The sequence below is a fragment of the Pelobates fuscus genome, chromosome 3 (assembly GCF_036172605.1).
Source record: "Pelobates fuscus isolate aPelFus1 chromosome 3, aPelFus1.pri, whole genome shotgun sequence".
NCBI lineage: Eukaryota > Metazoa > Chordata > Amphibia > Anura > Pelobatidae > Pelobates > Pelobates fuscus.
In genome coordinates, this window is record NC_086319.1 from 73,173,359 (window position 1) to 73,196,559 (window position 23,201).

A 23,201-nucleotide genomic window follows, 5' to 3' on the forward strand; every position below is an offset into this window, starting at 1 on the left:
ATAGCAATACTAGCCTGCTGTTGGCTCCCGTTTACAGATTTAATGAACACTGTCATCAATAATGGGATTTTTCAGTTGGCAATTTACATGATTGTTATAACGATGCTATTGGAGCCATTTCATATAACATACAAGGCCTAGAAGATTCACTCATTCACTAAACAGTGTATGCAGTTTCTTGGTTTCATATATAAATATATTTGGGAGTCCATGCCAACCCCACACCCCTCCCTGTCACAGGTACCTCATTCCATGGCCCTATTTAACCTTGAACTGCAGGAGGAAGCATTTCCCAAGTAAGAGGATTAATCCCACAAGACCAAGCATTAGATTGCTAGGATAGGGCCTGCCAAGAAGGGGGTACATTGGTGTTTTGGCAGGCTTATGCAATGTATGATCATATACTGTAACTAAACCCACATTACTTTAACCTAAGTTAGGTGTTTAAAGAAAATCCTTTACATTACATTCTGTGAGCTTTAAAATTGCTGTTGAATGAGTGAATTTGCTGGATCTTGTATGTTATTCTGCATGTGTTTGGAACTGCGAGTGTTATCCTGCATGTGTCTGGAACTGCGAGTGTTATCCTGCATGTGTCTGGAACTGCAAGTGTTATCCTGCATGTGTCTGGAACTGCAAGTGTTATCCTGCATGTGTCTGGAACTGCGAGTGTTATCCTGCATGTGTCTGGAACTGCAAGTGTTATCCTGCATGCGCCTGTAACTGCGAGTGTTATCCTGCATGCGCCTGTAACTGCGAGTGTTATCCTGCATGTGTCTGGAACTGCGAGTGTTATCCTGCATGTGTCTGGATCTGTGAGCGTTATCTTGCATGTGTCTGGAACTGCGAGTGTTATCCTGCAAGTGTATGGAACTGTAAGTGTTATCCTGCATGTGTCTGGAACTGCGAGTGTTTCCTGCATGTGTCTGGAACTGTGAGTGTTATCCTGCATGTGTCTGGATCTGTGATTGTTATCATGCATATGTCTGGAATGTGTAAGCGTTATTCTACATATGTATGGACAGTGTGCTATCGTGCATGTTTATGGATGGACAATCTCGATATGCACATACTGGCTCTGGGCTGCTCTTGTGCCTTGGGTCAGGACATCTTGCAATATTTGATGTCTTTGTTTTATCCAGTCTTGGTGGAGTAAAGAGAGAGAATTAACATGGGTGTCATTCCTCCAGTTTTGTTTTTGAGCATTTAGATAAAAACAAGTTTCTCCTGGCACCCATCTGCTAAGTTACCCCCTGGAATCATAGCCTATCATTGCCACCTAGTGTACTACCATATTTCCAGCAAGCGTATGAGGTTCCTAATTTAATTTAAATCTTTTTAATTTGCAGTGAACCCATTTTACTTGTTAGGTTAATAAGGCCGCAATATTTCCATGAGCAGTTCACCTGCCTGTGTAGAATTCTGGAGTTGATCATCAGTTGAGCATATTTACCCATTGCTTTTTAGATAGAAGTCCTCAAATTAAAATCAGAAAAGAATCTGCAGCTATCTCCATTTTAGAACTAATTTTAGACATTTATAGCCCCTTGACTACGCGCTTTGCTATCACTTTAAACAAGGTTTACAGGTTATGTATGATAGATTCATTTACTGAACAACCTACTTAATAAAGTGCAAACGTATAAATCACTGTCACTGACATAGTACTTTAATTATCTATAGCCCCACTGGTGGCAATAAGCACCTGTGAGGTGAACATGTAGGTCACACCAAACAAATGTGTTCTGGAATGCAGAATGTTCCAAACAGTGCTAGATATAAACCAACCAATCAAATAAATACTTTACAAACCTGATCAACAAATGAGTGTAGCTACACATCAATCAAGATATGTTTTTATCCCCTTCATTGTCTTAATGGGGTTTATTAATTCTCCACGTGGCACTTTAAGGATTAAATATTTGCTTCTGCAGTTTCAATCATGGCTTCACTTAGCGGTTTTGTTCACTGAATCGTGGTAAGCTGACAATAGAATTTCTAAAGTTTTCAGTTCTAGTGTCAGTACTCCATAATGAACTGTTTAGTGAATGAACCACTAAAATATCCAAATAACTCTTAAAATTATGTCTAGGTGTATGATTAGGATTCAAACTGATTCCAATTCTTAAATGAACGCTACAGAACTAGGGATACAAACAAATATTCATAATGTTAGAGTGTTAGATTACCTATTTAGGTTCAGCCCTCATTCCCCCAAAGTAATATAGCAGTTTAATAGTTTACCTTACCTTTAGTGAGCCGGTGTGCCTGGCTGAGTTCATCATTACACATGTGCTGTACATTAGGTAAATATTGTGAGGCTTATGTGCATATGCGGCATTCGATGTGCTGCACCAATTAGCATGTTCTCATAGAGATACTTTGATTTACTGTTGGTGTTTGGTGTCTCCATGCAGAGTGTGGATATGCCGAACATCAGTCTTGCAGTCTTTGCAGGAGTACAACCAGGAAGCCCCTCTAGCGGATGTCTGAGTGACAATCACTTGAGTTGACATTAAGCAGTAATGTAAACGCTATTGAGACTGTAGGTACAGTCTTTTTGCTCTAGAACAACTGTAGTGGTTATGGTACTTTGAGTGCCACTTTGACTTCTGGGCAAGGGTCAAAAACTTTCATTGTGCCAACATCGCAATGCAAGCAAGCAAGAAGGTTACCAGGTGAATTGGGCCATATTAGACCAAGTATCTTCATGGCACCTGGTCCCCTGTGTAAACCCTGGGCCCAAGGCAGCTACAAGAGGTCACCTTATGGTTAATTTGGCTATAATGCCACTCTCATATTTTTTAGAGTACAGAACCCTACCTTATTTCTACACGTCCATGTTCTTCTCTGCTCTAGACATTTAGCTCTACCATCTGCTTCAACATTTTATTGCAAGTTTTGAGCAATCTCATTTTTTCCCAGAATTTTTTCATGCCATTTTAAGAATTATGTGTATATGAATAGTATAATTGCCACCTTTTCTACCAATTATATTGCTTTCTTCTTACACCTCTGGGGACAGTTGTGCCTTTCACAACTCAGAATATCTCTTTAACCCAACCTCCAAGGGCTCAAATATTCCAGTTAGTTTGCTTTATTGGTATTTAGTTTGATTTTTATTCTCGTAGATTGCAAGCTCGTTTTAGAATCGCTTTCCTCAACTCTGTCGGTGTTTTGTACATCAATTTATTGTTGTCAGATATCACAATTCTATAACTGGAATGCGCTGCGTAATATGTTGGCATTATATTAATGATAATAATAATGATAACTACAAGCACGCGATCACAGCTTTCCAATGCTTCTCAATGAGCTGTACTACATGTTATTAAGAGAGGGGGAAGGCAGCTAACTAAAATAAGATAAAACCTCCCCGGCAGTCTGAGAGGTTTTTGTTGTTTTTTTTTTTGGTGCAGTTGGCATATATATATATATTTATAATGTTCATGTAAAGATTGTAGCCGTACTAGTCCAGAGATGTAGATGTAAAAAACAGATGAAATTTGTATCTTGTAATACATTTTTTATTGGACTAACAGAATTTTTTAATGACAAGCTTTCGGGAGAACCTCCCTTTCTCAAGTTTCTGAGCAAGACGACACATAGAATTCAAAGTTGAACACTATACAGCCTACAGCCGCCTAATAACCCCTGTATCACAACTCAATTTTGAATTCTATGTGTCGTCTTGCTCAGAAATGCTTCAGACATGAGAAAGGGAGGTTCTCCTGAAAAAGATTGTCATTAAAAAAATCCTGTTATTTCAATAAAAAAGGTATTACAAGATACAAATGTTATCTATTTTTTTACTTCTATATGTCTATATATGATTTTTTTTCCTTTTTAAAGGATTATTGAAAAAGCATGTCACATACAGTAAATATGTATGTAAGATACAATATAGAAGTCAGCTGTGATAAAACATAAACTTGGCAAGAGGTAAGACAGCAAACACATCTGTAGTCGAGAGGAATACAAGTGACTTAAAATATACTGTTTAGATCAATGTATAGACAAAATCTTTGAAATGATAAGCGTAGAGTGACAAAGTAAACAAGAAATAATTATATATAATCCATTAAAGATAGATATTATTGAATATTTAATATCTGGCCTACATTTGGGAGTTCTAAGAAGAAACACCATGAAGAATATACCTGCTTGAAAGAAGGTGACCCAAGTCTGCAAATATTGTGGATATCTGAGTACAACATGGAAAAGCAGAGCTCCTGCATAATTCTAATTTTTTTCTACTTTCTTAGTACATATTTACATAGTTACATAGCTGAAAAGAGACTCTAGTTCATCAAAGTCAGCCTTCCTCACATATGCTTTTGCTGTTGATCCAAAAGAAGGCAAAAAACAAAAACCGTCTGAAGCGCTTCCAATTTTGCAACAAACTAGGAAAAAATTCCTTCTTGACCTCAAAATAGCAGTCAGATGTCTCCGTGGATCAAGCAGCTATTACCCCACTAATTAGAAATTATATCCCTGTATGTTTTTGCAAGTATTTATCCAATTGCAGTTTAAACATCTGTATAGACAAAACCACCTCTTCAGGCAGAGAATTCCATATCCTTATTGCTCTTAATGTAAAAAAAACTTTTCTTTTTCTTCACTCAATCTCTTATTGATGCCGGTGCCACATTTTTCCACAAGAGGGTGTTTAATTGATTTGCTGCAGTGTATATTTATTTCTTAATTTTTATGGGATATTTTTACACGAGTTTGGGTTAGCTTGTTATTGTTAGATATGTTTTTATATATTTATATGTTTATGTATTCATGTATTCAAATGCTTATTGGAAATCTTTGCTATGGATCCATATTGATTCATATTATGTTTCACTAGCGAAAACGTGCAGCACGCAAAATAAATATAATTTAAACGTGTCTCTATGGCATGTCGTATTGACAAATGCAATACAAACTACGGTAGAGAATTACCGTGTACATCTTAAATTTTCTAATACTTACAGAGCAACGGTAAACCCCTCTGTCCCACAAAGTTGCACCGCTCACAAATTTGAGATAATATGGAGATTTTGGCTGAAAAAAAAAAAAATATATATATATATATAATCACTTACTGTTTTATCACTTACTGTTTTAGCATATAATACATTCAATATTGTTATTCAGCATCTTTAAAAAAAGGTGTGCTAATTTAGAACATTCTGCATTCTCTAGAATTTCAACATTTTGAATAGTTCTGAATGAATGTGCACAACATCCAATGAAAGTCCATGAATTTTACCCATAACTGTAATTGGGATGTTTATTAAACATTATTCTGGGAATAATGAATTCAGAAAAATTGCACTGAATGAGCTCTTCTGAAGTAGGATGAATGGTTCAAATTTGATATTATGAATTTAGCACAATTGGAGTGTTTAGAAATTTTAGTTTGCTCACAAAAAGCAGTGAAAAAATGGCAGAAATCCAGAATATTTGCAAAAAACTTTACAAAATTAAACATGCAAGTAAAATATATAGGGAATCCCCAGACACCTCCTATCTGACCTGAGATATAGTCCCTCCTATTCCCTATTTCCTGGGCAGGAGATTGCCTGCTCCTAAATGGAACATCTGTTCAATGGTATCCCTCTAACTCAATGTGCTGCAAGTGGCTAGTAAATTAGCAAAACATCCCATTTAGCAATTCAGAGTAAAGTTCAGGAAATTGTCTAGACATTTATTCCAGAACAATTCTTGAGGTATTTAATTCACTTTTAGTGCAGGATAATAAATAGTGAATAAAATTAAAAGTATGCCTTCATTGACCCAATGTCTCCCAGATTGCTCTGAGTTTAGTCAATGACTATGGCAGTATTATTCTGATTTTTAAAATGTAATTATTTTGTTTATTTGAGCAAAGCACGCAGATGAACATGCTCCAAGTCATGCTAGCAATCCAAACAGCAGGGCAGGAGGACACAGCGCAGTGATGTAATGACATCTACAGTTTAATACACACAGGGCCGGGTTTCCTGTAAGGCAGAGTAGGCACCTGTCTACAGGTGCTTGACCACTAGGGGGTGCATGTTTTCAGCACTTGTAAGCTGTCTTTTTGAGCTTAAATAGGCTGGTGGGAGAGGTAAGTACCAGGAGCCTTCGCCAAATATTTTACCCCTTACACATATCGATTCACTTTTAAATAGCACCTAAATGAGTCTATGTGAATTTGGAAGAAATTCTCACTTTCATGGAATATTCTTTCATTCTGCTTGCTGGTCCCAGGACCACGCAACCAGTGACATTGTATTTACACAATAATATTAAATGTCAAATATATAGTATTTATGCAAATATGAAAAGTAGTGATGTCGCGAACACAAAATTTTCGGTTCGCGAACGGCGGACGCGAACTTCCGCAAATGACTTCAATGGGCAGGCGAATTCTTTTTTTTTTAAATTCTTTATTTTTGGCAGTGCAGCAGTAAGTACATCATTTGGTAATAGCATGGTGAAAATACATCAGCATCAGATAATATACAGTAATGGTTTGTACAAAGTATTGAAGTATGCTGCACTGTTATTTTATAGGTAAAGTAGTATAAAGCAAACATTATGAACACGTTAGTAACATATCTCAGTTAGCGCGGCAGTTAGATACATTCCTTCTATTTGTCGGGTCCACTGAGACTATAGCTGTAGACAGCACTTTAGCTGCTGCAGCGATAACTCAACTTAGTTAATAAAAAGGTAAAGAAAAAACATCAAGGTAGTAACGGGCATATATAAGTATCATACGTTTTGGATAAAAAATATGTGTTAGTGTGAACAGACTAGGTGTCCGACCGTGGCATCCTATATGAGTGTGTAGTCAGGGTAGGGTTAAAAATGTGTGTCCTCACATAGGGGGTCTACCCCCGCGTCGCTGTCTGGAGCTTATGCTTGCCCGAAAGGGCTCATCTGAGTATCGGCAGGGGGGGGGGGGGGGGAGAGGAAGGGCATCATTAAGGTCAGCCTCAGGGAAGTGTCGAGCCGTAAACACAAACATCAAAAACTAAAACAAGTCTAAATGATTGTGGGAGTCCGAAACAACGGATAGTATGGTTTTCACTGAAGGTGGGTCAGTGGGTCAGGATACAGTCTCAAATGACTCAGGTCGGTAGACTGGCCGGTGCTTGTCTCGGAGTTTCCCTCGGGGTGAACACTTTTATGGTAGCCGGGTTGATTTTGGACAGACCTGACCTTTGTGCGGGTGCGGCCTGGATTATACCCGTGGAAGTTAGGAGTGCAGCCAGTTCTTGGTAGCTCTGTGCTTTGTGCGAGATCCCATTGTAAGTAAACAATATCGCTCTCGGGTTCCCCCATCGGTAGGGCAGTTCTCTTGCGCGGAGGTGGAGCAGTAACGGTTGCATTGTTTTCCGCCAGGTAAGCGTGTTTTTGGTAATGTCCTGGAAGAACGACAGGTTGTTGCCCTCAAACGAGAAGGGAGTCTTTCCCCTCAGTGCAGACAGGAGTGCTGCTTTGTCCGACATACCCTGAAAACGCAGGATGAGGTCTGCTGTAGCGGTTGCTGGAGCTCGGGTCGGCTTCGGCAGTCGGAACATTCCGTCAAGCCTCAGGGACTTTGCCTGTTTCGGCGGGAGCAGAACGCCCAAGAGTCGCCTGATGTAGTGGGGTAGCTCAGTGAGGCTGATTGAGTCGGGTACTCCCCTTACTTTTAGGTTGTGTCGCCTCCTTTGGTCCTCCATGACATCCAAGCGGTCTGCTGTAACCTGTTGCTGTTTCGCCAGGTCAGCCATCTGCTTTTCCACCTTTGTCAATCTGGAGTCCTGGTCGCTCGCATTAGTCTCCAGCTGGGTGATTTTTGTCTTTGCCCCTTCTATGGCCGCTTTATAGCAGGCCATGTCGGCAGAAAGGTCCTTTCGCAGCTCAGCCAGCATCTCCTTAAGTTGGCTCACTGTGACCGGGTCTCCGGGTGTTTTGGACCCCGTGTTGCGGCTTGGCATCGGCCCGAAGGACGCTGCATCCATGAGGTCCGTGTCAAAGTCGCCTGATGAGTACGATGCAATATCCTCCTCCAGCGCCATCTTGGACCATGCGGCCTGTTGTGTGTTCCGCAGCATTTCGCCAATATCCCGTCTGGGAGGGCTTTTGTCGGCCTTTGTCTTTTTGGACTTTCTGCCCATGTTCCACCTTGCTTCCGTGGTCGGGTTTACGGGTATTTTACCGGTAATTTTCCCCGTTTAGAGTCAGTGAAAGGTATTTGGAGTCGGAGCTCACAGAGATGCGTCCGCTCCGTTGCGCTGCTGGCTCCGCCCCTCCCAGGGACTCTTTCTGGCCACAAAAGTGATGGAAAAGTTGATTCAAGGGGCTAAAACCTGGACTGTGGCATGCCGGAGGGGGATCCATGGCAAAACTTCCATGGAAAATTACACACTTGATGGAGAGTCTGGTTTTAATCCATAAAGGGCATAAATCACCTAACATTCCTAAATCACAATGGATTTGGATTGACACCTGACATATGACATATTGACACCTTGACATATGGATTGACACCTGTCCTCAGAGACCCTGATACACACTGACACAGAGCAGAATAGGGACTGTTCCCCCTACATAGGGTCACTTGGCAGATATGGATTGACACCTATCCTAAGGATCCCTGATACACACTGACACAGAGCAGAATAGGGACTGTTCCCCCTACATAGGGTCACTTGGCAGATATGGATTGACACCTGTCCTCAGAGACCATGATACACACTGACACAGAGCAGAATAGAGACTGTTCCTCCTACATAGGGTCACTTGGCAGATATGGATTGACACCTGTCCTCAGAGATCATGACTGTACGATCAGATTACACACATGTGCCATGCACGGCACATGTGTCAACTTGCCCAACTTCAATGCCGCCAACAAATTTGTTCCGTTGTCACAAACCACTTTGCCGATATCAAGTTGCTGCGGAGTCAGACACTTTTCCACCTGTGGCGGACAGGAGTGCTTGTCCGGTGTGACTCTCTGCTTTCAAGCAAGTCAAACCCAAGACGGCGTGACACTGCCGTATCCGGGATGTGGAATAGTATCTGGGGAGCTGGGGGTGTGCCGTTGATGTGGAGCAAGACACAGCAGCAGAAGAGGACTCAGCCGAGGAGGTTATGGAAGAGGATGGAGTAGGAGGAGTAGAGGAGGTGGAAGCAGGCCTGCCTGCAAGTCGTGGCAGTGTCACCAACTCCTCTGCAGAGCCACGCATTCCATGCTTGGCAGCCGTCAGCAGGTTTACCCAATGCGCAGTGTAGGTGATATACCTGCCCTGACCATGCTTTGCAGACCAGGTATCAGTGGTCAGATGGACCCTTGCCCCAACACTGTGTGCCAGACATGCCATTACTTCCTTTTGCACAATCGAGTACAGGTTGGGGATTGCCTTTTGTGAAAAGAAATTTCGTCCGGGTACCTTCCACTGCGCTGTCCCAATAGCCACAAATTTTTTGAACGCCTCAGACTCCACCAGCTTGTATGGTAAAAGCTGGCGGGCTAATAGTTCAGACAAGCCAGCTGTCAGACGCTGGGCAAGGGGGTGACTTTCTGACATTGGCTTCTTACGCTCAAACATGTCCTTGACAGACACCTGACTGTGGGCAGATGAGCGAGAACTGCTCAAGGCGAGAGACGTAGTGGCGGATAGTTGAGAGGGGGCAAGGAGGACAGCAGTGGTTGACGTGGCTGAAGATGCTGGACCAGGAGGAGGATGGCGGCTTTGAGTTTGTTTGCTGCTTGTACTCATGTGTTGATCCCATAGGCGTTTGTGATGTGCGATCATGTGCCTACGCAAAGCAGTTGTACCTAGGTGGGTGTTGGACTTCCCATGACTCAGTTTCTTTTGGCACAGGTTGCAAATGACATCGCTGTTGTCAGAGGCAGACAATGGCAGGCAGGCAATGACGGCATTCTGGTAGTAGACACAGCATGTGTTGATTGGCGTGCTGTCGGGCTGACCCCGGGTGCCGATGCATGCTGTCTGACTGTGCCACTAGCTCCTTGCGACGACCTCCCCCTGCTTCCAACTCGTCTCCTCCTCCTCCTCTCTGTCTCCCCATCTGAACTTTCGCCCTGTTCTTCTTCTTGCCGAGTGGGCACCCACGTGACATCCATGGACGCATCGTCATCATCAACCGCTTCACTTGTATCTGACAACTCAGCAAAGAAACCAGCAGCGGGTACAACATCATCATCATCACACCGTACGTCCATGTGTGTAATGCTGCCTGCCTGAGACATATCCCTGTTATCTACATCCTCTGGCAATAATGGTTGCGCATCACTCATTTCTTGAAATGTGTAAATAACTCCTCTGACATACCAAGTGAAGCGGCTGTGGTGCTAGTGTTGGTGGTGGCGGCAGGCGAGTGAGTGGTATCTTGAGAGGTGCCCGAAGCTAAGCTGGAGGAGGATGGTGCGTCAAGGTTCCGAGCGGAAGCTGTAGAAGATTGGGTGTCCTGTGTTAGCCAGTCAACTATGTCCTCAGAACTTTTAAAGTTCAGGGTACGTGGCCTCTGAAAACTGCCCATTATTCTAGGGGGAATCACAGCACCACGACCACGATGGCCCCTGCGGGGTGGCCTGCCTCTGCCTGTCATTTTTTTTGGGGTTAGTGGTACTATGCGTGCAAGCTACTGTGCGACCAGATATGAGTGGCACTGTGCAGAGGCAGAGGTTGGCAGAGTACACGCTGTAGGCCTGACACACCCGCTTGAAGACAACTAACTGCTATTCAATCTATAACAGTGAAAAAAAATTTTTTTAAATCAATGCTATTGTGACACCAGATATGAGTGGCAATGTGCACTTGCAGAGGTTGACAGAGTACACGCTGAAGGCCTGACACCAGCTTTAAGGACACTGACTGCTATTAGCTTACAATGAAAAACATTTTCTCTTTTTAAAGGCACGCTATAGTGACACCAGATATGAGTGGCAAAGTGCACTTGCAGAGGTTGGCAGAGCACACGCTGAAGGCCTGACACCCGCTTTAAGGACACTGACTGCTATTAGCTTACAGTGAAAAACATTTTCTCTTTTTAAAGGCACGCTATAGTGACACCAAATATGAGTGGCAAAGTGCACTTGCAGAGGTTGGCAGAGCACACGCTGAAGGCCTGACACCCGCTTTAAGGACACTGACTGCTATTAGCTTACAGTGAAAAACATTTTCTCTTTTTAAAGGCACGCTATAGTGACACCAGATATGAGTGGCAAAGTGCACTTGCAGAGGTTGGCAGAGCACACGCTGAAGGCCTGACACCCGCTTTAAGGACACTGACTGCTATTAGCTTACAGTGAAAAACGTTTTTTCTTTTTAAAGGCACGCTATTGTGACACCAGATATGAGTGGCAAAGTACACTGGCAGAGGTTGGCAGAGTACACGCTGAAGGCCTGAAACCCAGACGCTTGCAGACAACTACTATTATCTTACAGTGAAAAACTTTTTTTCTTTTTAAAGGCACGCTAAAGAGACACCAGATATGAGTGGCAAAGTACACTGGCAGAGGTTGGCAGAGTACACGCTGAAGGCCTGACACCCAGACACTTGCAGACAACTAACTGATATTAGCTTACAGTGAAAAACGTTTTTTTCTTTTTAAAGGCACGCTATTGTGACACCAGATATGAGTGGCAAAGTACACTGTTAGAGGTTGGCAGAGTACACGCTGAAGGCCTGACACCCGCTTTAAGGACACTGACTGCTATTAGCTTACAGTGAAAAACTTTTTTCTTTTTAAAGGCACGCTATAGAGACACCAGATATGAGTGGCAAAGCACACTGGCAGAGGTTGGCAGAGTACACGCTGAAGGCCTGACACCCAGACGCTTGCAGACAACTAACTGCTATTAGCTTACAGTGAAAAACTTTTTTTCTTTTTAAAGGCACGCTATAGAGACACCAGATATGAGTGGCAAAGTACACTGGCAGAGGTTGGCAGAGTACACGCTGAAGGCCTGACACCCGCTTTAAGGACACTGACTGCTATTAGCTTACAGTGAAAAACTTTTTTCTTTTTTTAAATTCTTTATTTATAACAAGGTTGAACACCATCAATACAAACAAAATCAATAGAAATATCACATATCGGACATATTCACAGGCTTAGACACATAAAACATACATCTTGTGGCATAGAGCCCATATGAGCGGCTGTATCCGTAAAACATTAGGAAATCGTCTCTAAAGCGTCCAGATATGAGGATGGTGATCTCCCAATTTTTAAATATATATAAAAGACAAAGAAATCCGAGATGGCTATGATGTCTGTGGTTGGGGATCTAGTAGAAGAGTTACACAGACGTGTTGACATAACTTTCATGCTATCTGAGATCCCCCTCCAACCCCGGTATCAGGGATACCTAGCGGCCCCACCACATGAAACCTGAAACGTTTCATGTCGCGGTGCCCCTCGCCCAGCACACCAGATCCGGGGCTCAGGAGATTGTGGAGTATAACATGAAGCCATTCAGATGAAAAAGCGAGTGAAAGCAGAAAAAGAGAAGAGGAAGGGAGAGTAAGATAGGCGTAGGAAAGTGGGGCTAGAAAAAGATCAGGGATAGGGGTGGAATGTGGAGGGAGGGGGGGGGGAGAGGGGGGAGGAAGGGAGGGGATATGTGGGCCCGCTGCTCCTAATCGCCTATGCCGCTCTCTATCCAAGGTGACCAGATTTTCTCAAATTTCGCATTTGTACCCCTGACCCTCGCAGTCAGCTTGTCCATGAGGAAGTTATCCTTAATCTTTTGCATGAAAACCTGAAGCGATGGCGCCGAGGCCTGAAGCCAGACTTGTGCGAGGGCCCTCCTCGCCGCTAGGTTCACCCTATGTACCAGCTTCTGTTCAGTCCTGGTCCAGTCCTCGAGTGGTCTGGCTAGGAGGAACACCCACGGGTCCAGCTTTATCTCCCTGCCAAAGAGATCCTTTAATAACCCCGCCACTTGCCTCCAAAAATCCTGGGCCACAGGACATTCCCACCACATGTGCAAATACGTTCCTTTTTGTCCACAGCCTCTCCAGCAAACATCTGAAGATAACCTATGCATTCTGCAGAGCTTCACCGGCGTGGTGTACCACCGAAACATAGTTTTATAAGCTTGCTCCTGCATGGTTACGCATATGGAGGAGGTCGCCGCTGCCTCCCAAATCTCCTGCCAATCCACCCCTTCCAGTTCTTCGCCGAGATCAGCTTCCCATTGGGCTATATAGGTAAGCTCTCCCCATTCTGAGGTAGACGCGCTCAAGAGCGTGTATAATTTCGTAATGAGGCCTCTTGGGAACCTTTCCTCAAGGCATAGGGTTTCAAAGTACGTAAGGGGTTTCAGCGCACATCGTTTAATCCCCGGAGACTGTGCATAGTCCCTAAGTTGGACATACCTAAAGAAATCCGACGGACGCAGAACAGCTCTAGTTTGTAATTCTTCAAACCTAAGGAGTGTACCGCCCTCGTATAATTGACATAAGCGCTGAACGCCTGTGCCCTCTATTCCTTTAAAGTCCCTAGCTTCTAGACCTGGGGCGAAGGCTTTGTTCCTCAGATAGGGGGTCAGCGGGGACTCCTGGGAGGTTAGCCCATATTTAACCGATGTTGCGTCCCAGATTTTGACCGAGTTCGCTATGGCTGGACAAACAACATGCGTCCTCGGTCTATAGTCCCGAGGGATCCAAATATAGAACTGAGGGAGGTCCGGAACCAAGAGAGAGGATTCCAGATCCACCCACCTTCTCTCTTCCGGGGGAGAATGCCAGTACGCGACTTGCGCGAGCTGGGCCGCCAGATAATAGAAATAGAAATTAGGTAAACCTAAACCCCCCCTTGACCGCGCTCTGTACAGGATATTGCGGGACACCCGGTGTTTCCTATTCTGCCAAATAAACCTCCCTACCGCCTGTTGGAGAACCCCCAGGTCGGACTTAGTCAGCTTAACCGGAAGGGCTTGGAAAAAAAATAAGATCCTAGGGAGCACATTCATTTTAACTGCATGGATCCTACCAATCCATGAAATTGGTTTATCCTGCCAGTGTTCCATGTCCGATATCAGGGATCGAATCAATGGGGCGTAGTTCTGCTTGAAGAGCTGAGCAGGATCTGCCGTCAGACATATCCCCAGGTATTTAATGTGGTGTTTCTCTATTCGAATATCATGCATACTCCCTACGCAGGCAATGTCGGAATCGCGCATGCAGATAGGGAGTGCACATGATTTAGGCAAGTTCACCTTATAGCCTGCTAATTGACCATAGGATTCCAGTACCGCTGCTAGCGCGTCCATCGACTCCGGCGGATGTGTCAGAGTCAATAGGACGTCGTCTGCGAAGGCGGAGACCATGTATCGTTTGTCCCCTATCGATATTCCCCGAATTTCGGGAGTGATGCGTACTTTCTGTAGCAGGGGTTCCAGCGAAAGGGCGAAGAGTAGAGGGGACAGAGGGCAGCCCTGTCTGGTGCCATTGCTCAAAGTGAATGGTAGTGCCTTTGCTCCCGCTATCCGTACCCGAGCTTGAACATCAGTATACAGAGCCCCAATTGCAGTGACAAAGGGTTCCGGTAAGCCAAAATGCCGAAGGACCTCAAATAGATAGGGCCATTTAACTCTATCGAAGGCCTTTTCTGCGTCGAGTGAGAGGATCAAGGTTGGGATCCCCTCCGTCGCCTGCCTCCATATTAGATCGATGTTGCGCCGAGTATTTTCATACAGTTGTCTGCCGGGTATAAAACCTACTTGGTCGGGATGGATTAGGTGTTTCAGATGGGGGTTCAGGCGGGTCGCCAGGATCTTAGCTAAGATTTTGGAGTCGTGATTTATCAGCGAGATAGGGCGGAAGTTTTCGGGAAAACGAGTCGTCTCTGCCCGGCTTCGGCAGGAGAACTATGTCGCCAGCGACATGTCCTTGTCCGGCCTCCCCCCCTCCATGAGATCGTTAAACAACGTCTCCAGATGAGGCGTTAACGTTTCCCGAAAGATTTTGTAATAACCCCCCTCGAACCCATCCGGTCCGGGGGCCCTATTGCCTTTCAATGTGGAGATTGCCGCATCTATTTCCTCCGTCGTAATTCGCGCTCCCAGAACAGCGGTATCCCCTGAACCCAGCTTTGGCAGTGCCAGCTGCTCCAAGAATTGTCTGGTTTCGTCAGTCTCGCGGCGTAGTTGGTCACCGCCGACTGTCCCGGAGTGGTTGTATAACGCTGCATAATAATCAGAGAAAACTTTTGCGATGTCCGTGGGATCGGTGCGATACACCCCAGCGGAGTCCCTGATTCTAGTGACATGGGAATGGCCCTGTCTCGGTCGAAGCGAACGAGCCAGCAAAGTGTCCATTTTATTGGACTTCTCATAGTACGTCCTCCTGGACCAAACCATTGCTCTGGCCGTATCATCGATAAGTAACTCACGCACCGAGGAACGTAACCTCTGGACATCCGCCAAGGTGTCGGCGGATGGGGCGGTTTTGTGTCTCTCCTCAGCCTTGCCCAAAGCCTCTAAGAGAGACGACAGTAGCTGCATTTTACGTTTCTTCTTTAATGTGGCTTCGCGGATAAATATGCCCCGTATAACCGCTTTATGAGCGGCCCACACGGTTGCTGGGCGAATGTCGGGAGCCACATTTCTACCGAAATAATCGGACAGTTCCGTGCGGATCGTCTCCACCACTGCCGGATCTTGCAGCAAAGAAGTATTCAACTTCCAGGACCACGGCGACGCCGTGCACAACTTATCTAGAGATATCGCGATCTCAGCATGGTCTGACCACGTGATGGATCCGATCGAGGATTCCAAAGTCTTTGCCGCTAAGTGTGAGTTAACCAGAAATAAGTCAATCCTAGAATACGTACCGTGAGGAGCGGAATAAAAAGTGTAGTCTCGATCTTCAGGGTGGTGAGCTCTCCAGATGTCTAATAGGCCTGTGCGTTGGATGAATGAACGAAGCAATTTATCCTGACTTCCCCTCCCGTGCGATCTTGGCAACCCGCCCCCCTGGCTTCGGTCTACAGCTGGACATGGGGTGGCGTTGAGATCCCCTCCCACAACAATCATGCCATGCGGCAGGTCATTAACCGTTTGGGCCATATTGTCCCAGAAAGCAGCAGAGGGGTCATTGGGAGCGTAAATATTGAGGAGATGGATCGTATGGGAGTACAAACTCCCTGAAATCACTAAGAAGCGTCCCGCCGGATCCGCTGTCACCTTCCCTATCCGGAGGGGGCATCTATGGTGCACAAGTACCGCCACACCATTTCTTTTGTTTAAAGTCCTCGCCTCATGTACCGTTCTATATGTATGGTCCCTTAAGGTAAACTTCGCGGCCTTTGGAACATGCGTCTCCTGCAAGGATGCTATGTCAGGATTAAGGCGCTTGAGTTCCCTAAACATAAGACGTCGTTTCCTTGGAGCATTGAGTCCCTTAACATTTAGAGATAAGATCTTTAGAGGCATATCGGTGAGTCAAGAGGTAGGCAGATGGTATTAGTCGAGCCCGCAGAGGGTCGACATAATAGCTGCGTAACGGGCTCAGCGACAACCCCTCCCAGTAGGGCATAAGCAGGGTAACGGGATGGGGGTAGGACAGAACTAGGGAAAATGGAATAGGACGGGAGAAGGAAGAGTAGAGAGAGTAACAGTAAAAATAACTTACGCCTGGTCTTACCTGATGCCAGGACAACACGGGGTATATGTTGACGCCCCTCTAGGGTACCAAATGGACCCCAGATCGGCATGAACACAGACCAATCAAGATGAGCACCTCAAGGGTGCCAAACATAACCAATATGGAGACAGGACAGCAGCTCGTAATCAATGGTGGACAATAAAACTGCTTTATAGATGTCAGGGGGGGGGGGGGGGGGAGGGAGGGGCCACATTTGGGCCGTCCCTGGGCGGGGCCCGAATATTACGACCCAACCCAAGGAAGCACCGACCCAAGTAATCAGGGGAGGGCAGCGAAACGTTGTCACCTCCCCCCAGCCTCCGGTATAGTATATAATCAGGGGGAGGCTAAACACATTATCTGTAAAAAGCCTATCCACGCATCAGTGGGTATGCTTAACTAAGAACATCATATATACAAGTAACTAGTTATCAACCATAGTGTAAGTGATCCGCATTTTCAAACTTTTTTCTTTTTAAAGGCACGCTATAGTGACACCAGATATGAGTGGCAAAGTGCACTTGCAGAGGCTGGCAGAGTACACGCTGAAGGCCTGACACCCGCTTTAAGGACACTGACTGCTATTAGCTTACAGTGAAAAACTTTTTTTCTTTTTAAAGGCACGCTATAGAGACACCAGATATGAGTGGCAAAGTACACTGGCAGAGGTTGGCAGAGTACACGCTGAAGGCCTGACACCCAGACGCTTGCAGACAACTAACTGCTATTAGCTTACAGTGAAAAACTTTTTTCTTTTTAAAGGCACGCTATAGAGACACCAGATATGAGTGGCAAAGTACACTGGCAGAGGTTGGCAGAGTACACGCTGAAGGCCTGACACCCAGACGCTTACAGACAACTAACTGCTATTAGCTTACAGTGAAAAACTTTTTTTCTTTTTAAAGGCACGCTATTGTGACACCAGATATGAGTGGCAAAGTACACTGGCAGAGGTTGGCAGAGTACACGCTGAAGGCCTGACACCCGCTTTAAGGACACTGACTGCTATTAGCTTAAAGTGAAAAACTTTTTTCTTTTTAAAGGCACGCTATAGTGACACCAGATATGAGTGGCAAAGAGCACCTGCAGAGGTTGGCAGAGTACACGCTGAAGGCCTGACACCCGCTTTAAGGACACTGACTGCTATTAGCTTACAGTGAAAAACTTTTTTCTTTTTAAAGGCACGCTATTGTGACACCAGATATTAGTGGCAAAGAACACTGGCAGAGGTTGGCAGAGTACACGCCGAAGGCCTGACACCCAGACGCTTGCAGACAACTAACTGCTATTAGCTTACAGTGAAATTTTTTTTTCTTTTTAAAGGCACGCTATAGAGACACCAGATATGAGTGGCAAAGTACACTGGCAGAGGTTGGCAGAGTACACACTGAAGGCCTGACACCCGCTTTAAGGACACTGACTGCTATTAGCTTACAGTGAAAAACTTTTTTCTTTTTAAAGGCACGCTATAGAGACACCAGATATGAGTGGCAAAGTACACTGGCAGAGGTTGGCAGAGTACACGCTGAAGGCCTGACACCCGCTTTAAGGACACTGACTGCTATTAGCTTACAGTGAAAAACTTTTTTTCTTTTTAAAGGCACGCTATAGAGATACCAGATATGAGTGGCAAAGTACACTGGCAGAGGTTGGCAGAGTACACGCTGAAGGCCTGACACCCAGACGCTTGCAGACAACTAACTGCTATTAGCTTACAGTGAAAAACTTTTTTATTTTTAAAGGCACGCTATAGAGACACCAGATATGAGTGGCAAAGTACACTGGCAGAGGTTGGCAGAGTACACGCTGAAGGCCTGACTCCCGCTTTAAGGACACTGACTGCTATTAGCTTAAAGTGAAAAACTTTTTTCTTTTTAAAGGCACGCTATAGAGACACCAGATATGAGTGGCAAAGTACACTGGCAGAGGTTGGCAGAGTACACGCTGAAGGCCTGACACCCAGACGCTTGCAGACAACTAACTGCTATTAGCTTACAGTGAAAAACTTTTTTCTTTTTAAAGGCACGCTATAGAGACACCAGATATGAGTGGCAAAGTACACTGGCAGAGGTTGGCAGAGTACACGCTGAAGGCCTGACACCCAGACGCTTGCAGACAACTAACTGCTATTAGCTTACAGTGAAAAACTTTTTTCTTTTTAAAGGCACGCTATAGAGACACCAGATATGAGTGGCAAAGTACACTGGCAGAGGTTGGCAGAGTACACGCTGAAGGCCTGACACCCAGACGCTTACAGACAACTAACTGCTATTAGCTTACAGTGAAAAACTTTTTTTCTTTTTAAAGGCACGCTATTGTGACACCAGATATGAGTGGCAAAGTACACTGGCAGAGGTTGGCAGAGTACACGCTGAAGGCCTGACACCCGCTTTAAGGACACTGACTGCTATTAGCTTAAAGTGAAAAACTTTTTTCTTTTTAAAGGCACGCTATAGTGACACCAGATATGAGTGGCAAAGAGCACTTGCAGAGGTTGGCAGAGTACACGCTGAAGGCCTGACACCCGCTTTAAGGACACTGACTGCTATTAGCTTACAGTGAAAAACTTTTTTCTTTTTAAAGGCACGCTATTGTGACACCAGATATGAGTGGCAAAGAACACTGGCAGAGGTTGGCAGAGTACACGCCGAAGGCCTGACATCCAGACGCTTGCAGACAACTAACTGCTATTAGCTTACAGTGAAAAAATGTTTTCTTTTTAAAGGCACGCTATAGAGACACCAGATATGAGTGGCAAAGTACACTGGCAGAGGTTGGCAGAGTACACGCTGAAGGCCTGACACCCGCTTTAAGGACACTGACTGCTATTAGCTTACAGTGAAAAACTTTTTTCTTTTTAAAGGCACGCTATAGAGACACCAGATATGAGTGGCAAAGTGCACTGGCAGAGGTTGGCAGAGTACACACTGAAGGCCTGACACCCAGACGCTTGCAGACAACTAACTGCTATTAGCTTACAGTGAAAAACTTTTTTTCTTTTTAAAGGCACGCTATAGAGACACCAGATATGAGCGGCAAAGTACACTGGCAGAGGTTGGCAGAGTACACGCTGAAGGCCTGACACCCGCTTTAAGGACACTGACTGCTATTAGCTTACAGTGAAAAACTTTTTTTCTTTTTAAAGGCACGCTATAGAGATACCAGATATGAGTGGCAAAGTACACTGGCAGAGGTTGGCAGAGTACACGCTGAAGGTCTGACACCCAGACGCTTGCAGACAACTAACTGCTATTAGCTTCTAGTGAAAAACTTTTTTTCTTTTTAAAGGCACGCTATAGTGACACCAGATATGAGTGGCAAAGTGCACTGGCAGAGGTTGGCAGAGTACACGCTGAAGGTCTGACACCCAGACGCTTGCAGACAACTAACTGCTATTAGCTTACAGTGAAAAACTTTTTTTCTTTTTAAAGGCACGCTATTGTGACACCAGATATGAGTGGCAAAGTACACTGGCAGAGGTTGGCAGAATACACGCTGAAGGCCTGACACCCGCTTTAAGGACACTGACTGCTATTAGCTTACAGTGAAAAACTTTTTTCTTTTTAAAGGCACGCTATAGTGACACCAGATATGAGTGGCAAAGTGCACTTGCAGAGGTTGGCAGAGTACAAGCTGAAGGCCTGACACCCAGACGCTTGCAGACAACTAACTGCTATTAGCTTCTAGTGAAAAACTTTTTTTCTTTTTAAAGGCACGCTATAGTGACACCAGATATGAGTGGCAAAGTGCACTGGCAGAGGTTGGCAGAGTACACGCTGAAGGTCTGACACCCAGACGCTTGCAGACAACTAACTGCTATTAGCTTACAGTGAAAAACTTTTTTTCTTTTTAAAGGCACGCTATTGTGACACCAGATATGAGTGGCAAAGTACACTGGCAGAGGTTGGCAGAATACACGCTGAAGGCCTGACACCCGCTTTAAGGACACTGACTGCTATTAGCTTACAGTGAAAAACTTTTTTCTTTTTAAAGGCACGCTATAGTGACACCAGATATGAGTGGCAAAGTGCACTTGCAGAGGTTGGCAGAGTACAAGCTGAAGGCCTGACACCCAGACGCTTGCAGACAACTAACTGCTATTAGCTTACAGTGAAAAACTTTTTTATTTTTAAAGGCACGCTATAGAGACACCAGATATGAGTGGCAAAGTACACTGGCAGAGGTTGGCAGAGTACACGCCGAAGGCCTGACACCCAGACGCTTGCAGACAACTAACTGCTATTAGCTTACAGTGAAAAAATGTTTTCTTTTTAAAGGCACGCTTTAGAGACACCAGATATGAGTGGCAAAGTACACTGGCAGAGGTTGGCAGAGTACACGCTGAAGGCCTGACACCCAGACGCTTGCAGACAACTAACTGCTATTAGCTTACAGTGAAAAACTTTTTTCTTTTTAAAGGCACGCTATAGAGACACCAGATATGAGTGGCAAAGTACACTGGCAGAGGTTGGCAGAGTACACGCTGAAGGCCTGACACCCAGACGCTTACAGACAACTAACTGCTATTAGCTTACAGTGAAAAACTTTTTTTCTTTTTAAAGGCACGCTATTGTGACACCAGATATGAGTGGCAAAGTACACTGGCAGAGGTTGGCAGAGTACACGCTGAAGGCCTGACACCCGCTTTAAGGACACTGACTGCTATTAGCTTAAAGTGAAAAACTTTTTTCTTTTTAAAGGCACGCTATAGTGACACCAGATATGAGTGGCAAAGAGCACCTGCAGAGGTTGGCAGAGTACACGCTGAAGGCCTGACACCCGCTTTAAGGACACTGACTGCTATTAGCTTACAGTGAAAAACTTTTTTCTTTTTAAAGGCACGCTATTGTGACACCAGATATTAGTGGCAAAGAACACTGGCAGAGGTTGGCAGAGTACACGCCGAAGGCCTGACACCCAGACGCTTGCAGACAACTAACTGCTATTAGCTTACAGTGAAATTTTTTTTTCTTTTTAAAGGCACGCTATAGAGACACCAGATATGAGTGGCAAAGTACACTGGCAGAGGTTGGCAGAGTACACGCTGAAGGCCTGACACCCGCTTTAAGGACACTGACTGCTATTAGCTTACAGTGAAAAACTTTTTTCTTTTTAAAGGCACGCTATAGAGACACCAGATATGAGTGGCAAAGTACACTGGCAGAGGTTGGCAGAGTACACGCTGAAGGCCTGACACCCAGACGCTTGCAGACAACTAACTGCTATTAGCTTACAGTGAAAAACTTTTTTCTTTTTAAAGGCACGCTATAGAGACACCAGATATGAGTGGCAAAGTACACTGGCAGAGGTTGGCAGAGTACACGCTGAAGGCCTGACACCCGCTTTAAGGACACTGACTGCTATTAGCTTACAGTGAAAAACTTTTTTTCTTTTTAAAGGCACGCTATAGAGATACCAGATATGAGTGGCAAAGTACACTGGCAGAGGTTGGCAGAGTACACGCTGAAGGCCTGACACCCAGACGCTTGCAGACAACTAACTGCTATTAGCTTACAGTGAAAAACTTTTTTATTTTTAAAGGCACGCTATAGAGACACCAGATATGAGTGGCAAAGTACACTGGCAGAGGTTGGCAGAGTACACGCTGAAGGCCTGACACCCGCTTTAAGGACACTGACTGCTATTAGCTTAAAGTGAAAAACTTTTTTCTTTTTAAAGGCACGCTATAGAGACACCAGATATGAGTGGCAAAGTACACTGGCAGAGGTTGGCAGAGTACACGCTGAAGGCCTGACACCCAGACGCTTGCAGACAACTAACTGCTATTAGCTTACAGTGAAAAACTTTTTTCTTTTTAAAGGCACGCTATAGAGACACCAGATATGAGTGGCAAAGTACACTGGCAGAGGTTGGCAGAGTACACGCTGAAGGCCTGACACCCAGACGCTTGCAGACAACTAACTGCTATTAGCTTACAGTAAAAAACTTTTTTCTTTTTAAAGGCACGCTATAGAGACACCAGATATGAGTGGCAAAGTACACTGGCAGAGGTTGGCAGAGTACACGCTGAAGGCCTGACACCCAGACGCTTACAGACAACTAACTGCTATTAGCTTACAGTGAAAAACTTTTTTTCTTTTTAAAGGCACGCTATTGTGACACCAGATATGAGTGGCAAAGTACACTGGCAGAGGTTGGCAGAGTACACGCTGAAGGCCTGACACCCGCTTTAAGGACACTGACTGCTATTAGCTTAAAGTGAAAAACTTTTTTCTTTTTAAAGGCACGCTATAGTGACACCAGATATGAGTGGCAAAGAGCACTTGCAGAGGTTGGCAGAGTACACGCTGAAGGCCTGACACCCGCTTTAAGGACACTGACTGCTATTAGCTTACAGTGAAAAACTTTTTTCTTTTTAAAGGCACGCTATTGTGACACCAGATATGAGTGGCAAAGAACACTGGCAGAGGTTGGCAGAGTACACGCCGAAGGCCTGACACCCAGACGCTTGCAGACAACTAACTGCTATTAGCTTACAGTGAAAAAATGTTTTCTTTTTAAAGGCACGCTATAGAGACACCAGATAT